Source organism: Heterodontus francisci, unplaced genomic scaffold (genome assembly GCF_036365525.1).
Source record: "Heterodontus francisci isolate sHetFra1 unplaced genomic scaffold, sHetFra1.hap1 HAP1_SCAFFOLD_43, whole genome shotgun sequence".
Taxonomy (NCBI): domain Eukaryota; kingdom Metazoa; phylum Chordata; class Chondrichthyes; order Heterodontiformes; family Heterodontidae; genus Heterodontus; species Heterodontus francisci.
The window spans coordinates 6,410,528-6,421,824 of NW_027141852.1; the positions used below are offsets into that span (position 1 = coordinate 6,410,528).

At 46.1% G+C, this 11,297-nt stretch overlaps 1 non-coding gene across 1 annotated transcript; it reads left to right on the top strand.

Moving 5' to 3' along the window:
• The first annotated feature begins 3,344 nt into the window (after positions 1–3,344).
• Positions 3,345–3,426, top strand: trnas-gcu (transfer RNA serine (anticodon GCU)). The gene has a single exon. It is a non-coding gene; the product is annotated as a tRNA-Ser (tRNA).
• Positions 3,427–11,297: the final 7,871 nt, after the last annotated feature.

Genomic DNA, 11,297 nt, shown 5'->3' on the forward strand with positions numbered 1-11,297 from the left:
GATTTACTCTGAAATTAGCACCAGAGAACCAAGGCACCAGCGAGCATGAGGAGCTGAAATTAGCACAGATCAAATCCACTTAATACTTCTGACTGAAGATGGTTGCAAATGCTTCAGCTTCATCTTTTGCACTGACGTGCTCAGCACCACCATCATTGAGGATGTGAATGTTTTTGGAGCCTCCTCATCTTGTTAGTTATTTAATTATCCACCACCATTCACGACTGGATGTGGCAGGACCGTGGAGATGTGATCTGATCCTGAGGGAGATATCCGTGTGTGGAGTGGCGGGATGTATGGAGAGTGATCCTGAAGAGGGTGACCGAGCCTGGAGTGGAAGCTTTCCGTGGAGGTACAGGAGTAGGTCATTCAGCCCCAGTGTTTTATAAAGGTTTAGCATAACTTATTTGCTTTTACTCTATGCCTCTATTAATAAAGCCAAGTGTCCTGTTTGCTCTGAGCAACCTTTTCAAACCTTGATCAAAAAAGATTGGTGTACATTGTCTCATTCTTCCTCCCAAACTGTATCACTTCACAAGTCTCTGTGTAAAATTGTATCTGTTGTGTGAAAGCCCATTTTACCAGTGTGTTTAAGATCCTCTGAAGTGTGTTACTGTCACTGGCATAGGACGAAATTCACGAGCATTCTTTGATGCTATCTCCGTGGAAAGAGCAATCTTACACACTAGCTCAAATTGGGATTTTGTGTGTTTAGTATCTTTCCTCATCCACCAATATAAGCACAAATCTGTCTCATAATGTACGGTCTAAGAATGTGCCAATGTTGCAATGTGGTGATAAATTCTTCAGTGTCACAATGTACTCATCAACTGTTTCACTACTTTTCTGATTTCTGGATCCAAGTTTGTAGCTTTCCGCGATCTCTAGTGGCTTAGGGTTGAGCCTCACTTCAACGAAGAAACGGAAAATTATGATTTAAAGATTACACTGTCAATCATTCACATCTCTGTCTTCTCCTGAACTTCGAGTTCAAATTTGTTTGTGAAGTTGATTCACACGTTAAGACAGCACAGTCTTTGTCTTTGTGAAGGAAGTGATTTGGGAATGGATGGTTGGAACTGTCCCTTCTTGCACAGAAATTCAGTGCAAATACTTGATCACTCACAATTTCCTTGAGAGAAATTTGTTCACAATCGCATTCGACACAGAAACGGCCTCAGCATTAATCTCACTGAAGCAGAATGTGACCGTGTTGTATGTTTGAGAATGTTGTTACCTTTATTTGTCGCTTTTAACCAAGACTGGGAGACAGGGCAAGGTTGATCCGAGGTTGGAATATATTAACATTCAGGAGCAAGAAAAATCAAAAGGAACAAAATAAGAAAACCCAGTCTCCGGATTTGAGAATCTGTAGATCCGCTTTGGGAAAGTGAATCAGAGCAGAATGAAGGGTGAACTGTCCAGAAGAGATGAAGACACAGCTCAGTCAACACGTTCCCCTGGTTTATGATGCTGGAACATTCCTCACACAGAAATGATTCAACCCAATGACAAACATTCTTCCAGCTGATAATTTATGCTACTGATTTAACGACTGTCTCATGTGGTTACCGAGTGACGACGAGAAGATATTAAACTTTGTTCTATTCAATCTAGCTGTGATAAAGTTTGAATTTTTCTCCCTTTTATAAACAGCATTTGAAGGGTCTCGGTAACAATGTTCAGTGTTGATGAGAGTGCGGTCTGGGTGAGAAGCTGCTGAGTGTGACAAGGTCAGGACTGGATGCAGGAAGTTCTCTGACAGTCTCCCTCTATCTCTCTAATGGGTTTGAGTTGATTTACGACTGGTAGCTTTTATTTTACTTTTCTTATTTCGAGATATAGCCCCTTCGGCCCACCGAGTCTGTGCCAACCAGCAACCACCCATTTATACTAATCCTACATTAATCCCATATTCTCTACCACATCCCCACCATTCTCCTACCACGTACCTACACTCGGGACAATTTACAATGGCCAATTTACCTATCAACCTGCAAGTCTTTTGGAGGTGGGAGGAAACCAGAGCACCCGGTGGAAACCCACACAGACATAGGGAGAACTTGCAAACTCCACACAGGCAGTACCCAGAACTGAATCCTGGTCGCTGGAGCTGTGAGGCTGCGGTGCTAACCATTGCGCCACTGTGCTGCTGTTGGTGTTTTGATAAATGAAGGAAGTTCCCTCCACCCATTTTTTTTGGACAGACAGTGTGGTATAAGGATGTAAAGGGTTAATGCTGAAGATAATGGGATCAACCCCTCCCACTGTCAGAGTGATGATGGAACAGTCACATGAGATGAAGTTTGGGAGAAGAGAGAGCAGCACCAAGGATGCTAGCTTAGCAGGCTTGATGAGTGTGTATTTTGTATTGTGTAAATTAGAAAAGAGTTCTTAGTTCTTTCAGCAGGAACTGTGTCCAGAAAATATCGAGAAACTCACAATTTTATTATTCAGGAGTCGGAACACAGATATTAATTCCAAGTGACAGTTCTGGGACCAATTAACAAAAAAAGTAGAGAATAATATTGCTCACTGATTGAAATCCCCCAGTGAGGAGACAGTTAAACAGGTGATCTTTTGGGGCATCCTTCGATCCAAGGTTTCAGCAACATTTAATCTCCCTTTTTGGTGAAATTCTCTGTTATTTGCAACTTTTTTTTATCAGCTTTGATGGGCGAGTGAAAAAACTGAAACGATTGAACAGTTCCATCCTTTCTTTTCTTCCTTCTTCTCTTCTTTCCATCAGTTTCTCTTTTCTGTCCCAGATCAATATAATGATGAGAATCCCACTTTAATCTGCTGTTTCTGGTGTTTTATCCATTCCAATCAAAATTTCAACATTCCAATCAAATCTATTTGTTATTCCACAGTGTCTCTCCATGTGTTTTATTCTGTTGTATTCTCTCACAGTCTGTTTGATGATCAATGTTACATCTCACTCTCTGTTCTGGTGAAGATCAGAAGCAGTGATATCTGTTTACACCACCCGACAAGTCGGCCTGATGCTGTGCCTCGCTGATCATGTGGGTTTAAAGCAATTCTTCCAGTCAGTTAGTTCAGTTTTCATTTCATGAGAAATTCGGTCATCATGACTTCATCAGTGACCTAATGGTTCAGGTGTCTGAGTGATGTTAATCATGATGTGATGAAATGATTGTATGTTCCAGTCTTTCCGTGGTGGGTTTTCACACTGAGTAGAAACGTGTTGGACATGGTCTGGAAATGTTTCACACTGCTCCATTCCCAACTTCATTTACTTGCAGAAGATATATTTCCATCATTCCACAGCTGGCTGCACAGCCAGAAGCTGTGCTGAAGGTGACAGCTATGTGTCTGCAACTCGCAAGGTGGCCGAGAGGTTAAGGCGATGGACTGCTAATCCATTGTGCTTTGCACACGTGGGTTCGAATCCCATCCTTGTCGCTAGTTTATGAGCTGTTTCGTGTATTATTTATGTTGGGTGAGCTGCTTGCAAAGTCAGCCTCGAAACCTGTTCTTGTCAGTATCTTGACAGTGATTCCAGAATTGGTTATACTTTATTAAAATTGAGACAGACAATTGGAATTCTTCACCCAAACTGCACTGGAATGAAGATCAAATCGGGATCACGAAACGGAGCAGGATTTTTCCTCCCCTCCTTCCTTCCATCATTACTTTCTCTGGATTTGCACCAAGTGAAAGACAAATGGGAAAAGCAAATGGCGAGGGAGCAGATGCAGAAAATTATCCTTTGGCAAGAAATTTATTTTCAAATCTTCTTGATAGATTAAGTGAGTGAGCAATGCTTTGGCAGATGGAGTTTAAAATGAGGGGTCATCGACTACCGACGATAGATCAGAGTGTTTTTTTGTAAGAGGTGAGATGTTAGAAACGGTTGAGGAGCAGAGACCCGAATACTGAATTAATAAAAGCTCGTGGACTGGTAGAAAATAATGTGAAAAGTGAACAGAATATGAAGATTGGAACTCATGTTGCAGTGATATAAAGCTCTGTGCTCCTGAAGTAAATGTCCAAGCCCAGATTGTGGGGAATCTGTGGAGAGTGATTTGGTTTTTATTCATTCTTGGGTGTGAGTATCGCTGATAAGGCGAGCATTTATTACCCATTCCTATTACCGTTGAGAAGGTGGTGGAGAGCTGCCTTCTTGAACTGATGCAGTCCAAATGGTGCAGGAACACCCACACTGCCGTTGGGGAGGGAGTTCCAGGATTGTGACCCAACAACAGTGAATAAATGGCGATATCGTTCCAAGTCAGGATGGTGAGTGACTTGGAGGGGAACCTGCAGGTAGTGAGTTCCCATGCATCTGCTGCCCTTGTCCTTCGAGGTGGTAGTGGTCACGAGTTTGGAAGGTGCTGTTGAAGGATACTTGGCGAGTTGCTGCAGTGCATATGGAGATGGTACACACTGCAGCCACTGTTTACTGGTTGTGGAGGGATTGAATGTTTAAGGTGGTGGGTTCGGTGCCGATCAAGTGCGCTGCTTTGTCCTGGATGGTGTTGAGCTTCTTGAGTGTTGTTGAGTGGGATGTATTCCATCACACTCCTGACTTGTGCCTTGTAGATGGTGGACAGGATTTGGGGTGTCAGGAGGTGAGATACTTGCTGCAGAATTCGTAATCTCTGACCTGCGCTTATAGCCACAGCATAGATGTGACTGGTCCAGTTACGTTTCTGGTCAACATATTGATGGTGGGGGATTTAACGATGATAATGCTTCTGAATATCAAAAGGTAGATTTTTTTTCTCTCTCATTGGAGATGTTCACTGCTTGGCACTTGTGTGGCCAGAAGGTTGCTTGCCACTTATCAGCTCAAGCCTGAATGTTGTTCAGGTCTTGCTGCTTGCAGGCACAGACTGCTTCAGTATCTGAAGAGTTGTGAGTCATCATCTAACATTCCCACTTCTGACTTATGTTGAAGAGAAAGTCATCAATGAAACAGCTGGGATGTTTGGGTCTCGGACACTACCCTGAGAAACTCCTGAGGCAATGTCCTGGGCTGAGATGATTGGCCTCCACGAACCACAACCATCTTGTTTTGTGCGACGTACGACTCCAGCAAGTGGAGAGTTTTCCCCCTGATTCCCAGTGACTTCAATTTTGCCTGGGATCCTTGATGCCACACTCACTCAAGGGTGGTTCAAGAAGGCAGCCCACCCCACCACCTTCTCAAGGGCAATTAAGGATGGGCAGTAAATGCTGGCCTGGCCAGCAACGCCCACATCGCATGAATGAATGAATAAAAAAGTGAAGTATCCCTTGTGTCATTGTTTTGGTAGAAAATATAACCCTGGTGGAATTGCCCCTCCCAATCACACCTCACTTCATAGAACATAGAAAATGGAGAAAATTTATGGCACAGAATGAGACCATTTAGCAATCGTGTCTGTGCCAGCTGAAAAAGAGCGATCCAGCCCAATCCCACTTTCCAGGTCTTGGGAATGGGATCTGAACAGATCTCAGAGCTCACATTATGTGAATGTTCTGTTGAAGTATTGGTGAGCTGATATACCAGGGGAGATTCACACTGTTAGACACAGTGTGAAATACATTCAAGTATTTATAAAACATTGTAACATGTGAGTAATATTCCCCATTGCTTTCTCAGCACTGATGGATTGTGAAGTGGGAGACAGCCGGAAGTCCCAGTGATCCACACTGACCCTCAAATGAGAATGAAATGAGATAAAGTTCAATCTTCAGCAGCGAGTTGCTGCAGAGAGGTAAGAGTCCTGAATCAAGGAGAGACTTTCTCATACTGCTGTTGAATCTCATTTCAAACACTCCTTGAACTCTCTGCCGAGGAATTCAGAGCTGGAGAATGCCTGTAAAATCAGCCTAAAAAGGAAATAAAAAACACCCACCGTGGGGCTCAAACTCAAAAACTTGAGATTCAGAGTTTCATGCTTTCATCGACTGAGCTCACTGGGCCTGAGACAGTGTCCCCGTCCTGTCTGTTATTGGACAGTGCAGCTGTTGGCTCCATCCCAGGGGCTGAATTTGTTCTGTAAACCATGAACCAGCTTCCTCTCAAATCCCAGGTTTATCAATAAATCCTCTTACAAAATCCCCAAAGTGTGATATATTCCTCTCACTCATCCAGACTAAAAGTTACATCTTTTGCTCTTTTTACCTTCCAAACATTGACTTCTATTTTGCTCAGCATTTATTTCTCTCTCCTTTTTATGTTGTGCATTTCCTAATAAACATTTCATTTCAATTATTTATGAGGGATGAAATGAACAGAAGGGATTTTCTGCAATGGTACCAGGGGCGTGGGACAGAGCGAGTGCTTTGGATCTGGAATACACTGCCTTAGAGTGTGCTGGAGGCAGATTCAATCGTGGCTTTCAAAAGGGAATTGGATAAACACCTGAATAGAGAAAATTTGCAGGGTTACAGTGAAAGGGCAGAGGAGTGGAATTAGCTGATTTGCTCTTGCAAAGAGCTGTCATGGACATGATGGACTGAATGGTCTCCTTCTGTACTGTAACCATTTGATTCCTTGATTCTAACTCTGTCAAAGTTGTTCTGAACTTGCTCTGCTCCAAGGAGAACAACCCCAGCTTTTCCAGTGTCTGCACATAACTGAAGTTATGAGGAACCATGGGGAACCCACTGTAAACCTTCCTCCAGACAGAAATACAACTGTTCACCACCACACTGTGACCCAGCTGTTCACAATATATATCAATGATTCGGATGTGGGGACCAAATTTCGTATTTCCAAGTTCGCAGGTGACACAAAACTAGGTGGGAATGTGTGTTGTGAGGAAGATGCAAAGCGGCTTCAAGGGGATTTGGACAGACTTAGTGAGTGGACAAGAAAGTGGCACATGGAATATAATGTGCAAAGATGTGAGGTTGTCCACTTTGGTAGGAGAAACAGATGTGCAGATCATTTCTTAAATGGTAAGAGATTAGAAAGTGTAGATGGACAAACAGGCCTGGGTGTCCTTGTCAGTAAGTGACTGAAAGCTAACATGCAGGTGCAGCAAGCAATTAGGAAGGCGAATGACATGTTAGACTCTATCACAAGAGGATTTGAGTACAGGAGTAGTGAAGTCTTGCTTCAATTGTATATAACCTTGGTTGGACTGCACTTTGGAATACTGTGTGCAGTTTTGGTCCCCTTACCTTAGGAAGGATATCATTGCCATAGAGGGAGTACAACGAAGGTTCACCAGACTTGTTCCCGGGGTGGCGGGACTGTCCTATGAAGAGATTTTGGGGAAACTGGGACTGTATTCTCTAGAGTTTCGAAGAATGAGAGGTGATCTCATTGAAACTTACCATATATTTAAAGGGATAGACAGGTAGATGAAGCTATTTCCTCCGGTTGAGGAATCTAGAACCAGGGGACACAATTTCAACATAAGGGGAAAGCCACTTAGGACAGAGACGAGGAGAAATTTCTTTACTCAGAGGGTTGTGAATCTTTGGAATTCTCTACCCCGGAGGGCTGTGGAAGCTCAGTCATTGAGTATGTTTAAAGCAGAGATTGACAGATTTCTAAATGCAAATGACATAGGGGATATGGACATAGTGTGGGAAAAAGGCATTGAAGTGGATGATCAGTCATCATCATATTGAATGGCGGGGTTGGCTCGACGGGCTGAATGGCCTACTCCTACTCCTATGTTCCTATCAGTCTGCTAATTTCATATCCATGCTGTCATTGTCCCTTTTATTACATGGGCTTCAGTTTTACTGGCAGTCTGGTATGTGACATCATCAAGAAGGGTTTCAATAAGTCAAATAAGGAGAAATTGTTTCCAGTGGCAAAAGGGTCAGTAACCAGAGGATGTATTTATCAGGTGATTGAGAAAAGAACCAGAGGCGAAATGAGGTCGGGATTTATACGGTGATGTGTTGTGATTTGGAATGCACTGTCTGATCAGGACTTGAAAGCAGATTCAGTAGTAAATTTGAAAAGCAATGGGGATAAATACTGGAAGGAAAATGTACAGATTACAGGAAAAAGCTGAGCATCAGAACTAATTGGATAGCACAACCAAAGAGACAGCATTGACACAATGGACCAAATGGTCTCCTTCTTTGTGTATCATTCTATGGTTTTATGAACATAATGTTGGTACAATTGCTGAGTTGGAAGTGAAGTGAACCCAGATTCCGGGTATTCTAAACACCAGACCCAAACCAAATGAACAAGCCTGTTGTTTAATCTCTGTTTTTCACACCAGCTTCTCCTCGCTCTTTCTGTGTTTCCTGCCTGGTCTGTTCCTCTGACCTTCATTCCTGACACTCTATTGAGAATGGCCAACTCACTGCGCCTCTCACTCCCACCGTCACTCCACCCCTTCACCCACTTCCAAACCTCTCTGTTGAACAGTACCTCACTTCTGCTCCTCTGCTCCATTAATATAACAGGAAAACATTTTCAAACAGACATTTACAGACAGTGAACATTCCAGTAAGACAAGGTAAAGAGCAGATTCATTCACTTTCAACACAGAGAGAGCAGCTCTCCCTGTTCAGTCGAAGGAGCAGCTGTAGTTTCACTCCCATTAGTCTTAGAGACAAGGGCCAGAATTTTAAGGGACCGTTGGAGACGGGAATGGAGGCTGGGGAGGGGGAGGGGGGGGGGTGTATAAAATAGGGATGGAAGACGTTGGACCGGATTTTTCTGTCGGCGGCTGACATGGAGGGCAGACTTCGCACATCCACACGGCAAGAAGGCATTTAAAGTATTTTTGAGTCCAATTGTCAGCAATTTTATTCACTGGGTCCAATTGAACTAATAGCACACGGGAACCCTGGGGCTTCAGAGCCTCGCCTGGTTAAAGGAGGTGACAGGGAGGTGGGAGCTGAGTGTTGGCTTCACTGGGAAGCTGTCGGGTGAGGCAGCGTAACTTGGCAGCAAGGGTGGAGGGGGAAAGGGCATCGGGAAACACTGTCAGGCGTGGGGGCCAATGTGCCAGCTCTGCAGGGTGAGCCACACCCGGGTGTTATTGGGGCAGTGCCACCTCATTGAGGGTGACAAATGAGGTAAATAGGGCTGGGTGTTGTTTACTGTGAAGGCCTTGCTCTCAGGGAGGGGTAACCTGTCATGGGCCTCATTCACCCTGGATTCGAGGCTCCCATTGAAGAGGAGGAGGAGTGGAGAGGGAGGGAGGGAGGCGCAGGCACCAGCAGGGACACCACAGCAGCTTGGGGGCCCACAGGAGGGCCAGCCTCGAACAGGAGGCTGGAGAAGGAGGCAGAGGAACACGTCAGCCGAGGTTCAACTACCTGCAGATGTCCGAGTGACAGTGTCTCCGCAGACTGCGCCTCTCCACGGAGGTTGTCACTGATCTCTCTGCCATGATGCAGCTGTGCCCCATGGGACTTGGTGGGCACCTGATGCCAGTGTCACTGAAGGTCACCGTGCCACTGAACTTCTCCACCAGTAGATCATTGCGGGGATCCACTGGAGATATGTGTGGAATCTCACAGTCTGTGGTGAATCAGTGCATCAAGGAGGTCACCAATGTCCTGTTCAGGAGGGCCGGTGACTATGTGCACATCGATCCAAACAGTCACGCTGAGAGGGCTATAGGATTCGGGGCCATCGCTGGATTCCCCCAGGTGTAGGTTGTCATCGACTGCACCCATGTGACCATCAAGGCTCCTGCAGACCAGCCAGCAGCCTTCAACAGGAAGGGCTTCCACCTGCTCAGTGTTTAACTGGTCTGTGACCATCACAAATGGATCCTACAGGTGTGTGCACAAATCCCGGGAAGCAGCCACAACGCCTGCATACCAAGGCACTCCCAGGTGCTAGAACCTTTCCGTGGCCCCATGTGCTTTCTGAGATGGATCCTTGGAGACAAGGGCAACCCAGTGAGAACATGAGTACTGACGCCTGTGAGGAACCCACACAACGATTCAGAGGAGAGGTACAACACCTGCTGCGTGTCAACCCGAGCGACCATCAAAGAGGCCATTGGTCTCCTGAAGATGAGATTCAGGCACTTATATTGTTCCTGTGGAGCTCTTCAGTATGTCCCGGCGAGGGTCTCGCGTATCATGGTGGCTTGCTGTGCTCTGCACAATCTGGCATGACAGAGGGGTGAGGTGTTGACTCGTGTGGATATCATGGAGTGTGGTGTCTCCTCTGATGATGAGGATGTGGAGGAGGATGCTGCCCAAGCAGTGCCAGATGAAGAACCTCAGGCACAGCAGGAAAGCCTCCATGAGATACACACAAGGGAGACACGAGACACCCTTATACATTCACGTTTCCTTTGAGCCATACCACCTTCTGGAACCACAGCAATAAAGTCTTAGCTTTAAACAGCCCTGTTGTCACCTCCTTCCTTCTACACTACAGCGCCCAGGTACACATCGCACAGTGACAAGGCCGAAGCTTTGTGGACTCAGGGCTTGGTCCCTCACTTCCAGCCCCTTGGGAGGAAGGGTTGAAATGAAGTCCCAAAGGGCATCAACAATAGGAAGGAGACATAGTGAGAGAACATCATTTCTTTATTCTGTGTGACACCAAACACAACCCTATCCATCTGGAATGTACATTCACCCGTGAACCCCTCAGTGAATCTAGGTGCTCTTATTAAATCTCTTCCGGGTGTTCCTACCTGCTACTCCCCCTGCTCTGTCAGCTGAGGTGGAGACAGGCTGCTGACCTTGCTGCTCCATGGCTTGGGATGACATTGGCGGTCGTCCTCTGCTGCCTGAGGCCTGGAGGGCCCTGGCACACTGAAGGCCTCCTGCACAGGTACAGGGACCCCCTCTGTCATCGAGGATGATGGAGGTGCTGGCATCTCTGGTGTCACTGGCAGAGGGACTTTGGAATTATCGTCCACACCAGGAGCACCCTGAGAGGGGCCCCCAGATGTAGCAGCGAGCTGCTCCTCCCCCTTACAAGACACACTTGTACCTCCCTGCTGACCTGAGAGGGACGTGGACCAAGTGGAGAGTTCAGGTGCCTCGTCCCCCCTCTCACCTTGTCACCACTGGATGGAGCTCCTGGAGAAAGTGATGGAGTGCAGGTCTGCGCACATCTCCGGCAGCCACTGATTGGTCTGCTGGATCTGGTTCTCCATGAGAGTCACCAATCTCTCAATGGAGGAAGCCAGACACACCCCCATCAGAGACAGTGCAGCACCCAAGGCCTGGATGGACTCCTCCATCGTCCGTGCTTGGGTACACATCGCCTCTGGCAACTCTGCCAGATGTTGCCTGACCTCTCACTGCAGCTGCAGCATTTCCCGTGTTGCTGGTGACACAAGAGGCACGTCATCAGCCTGGGGCACAGCATGGGCCTGGCCTCCCAC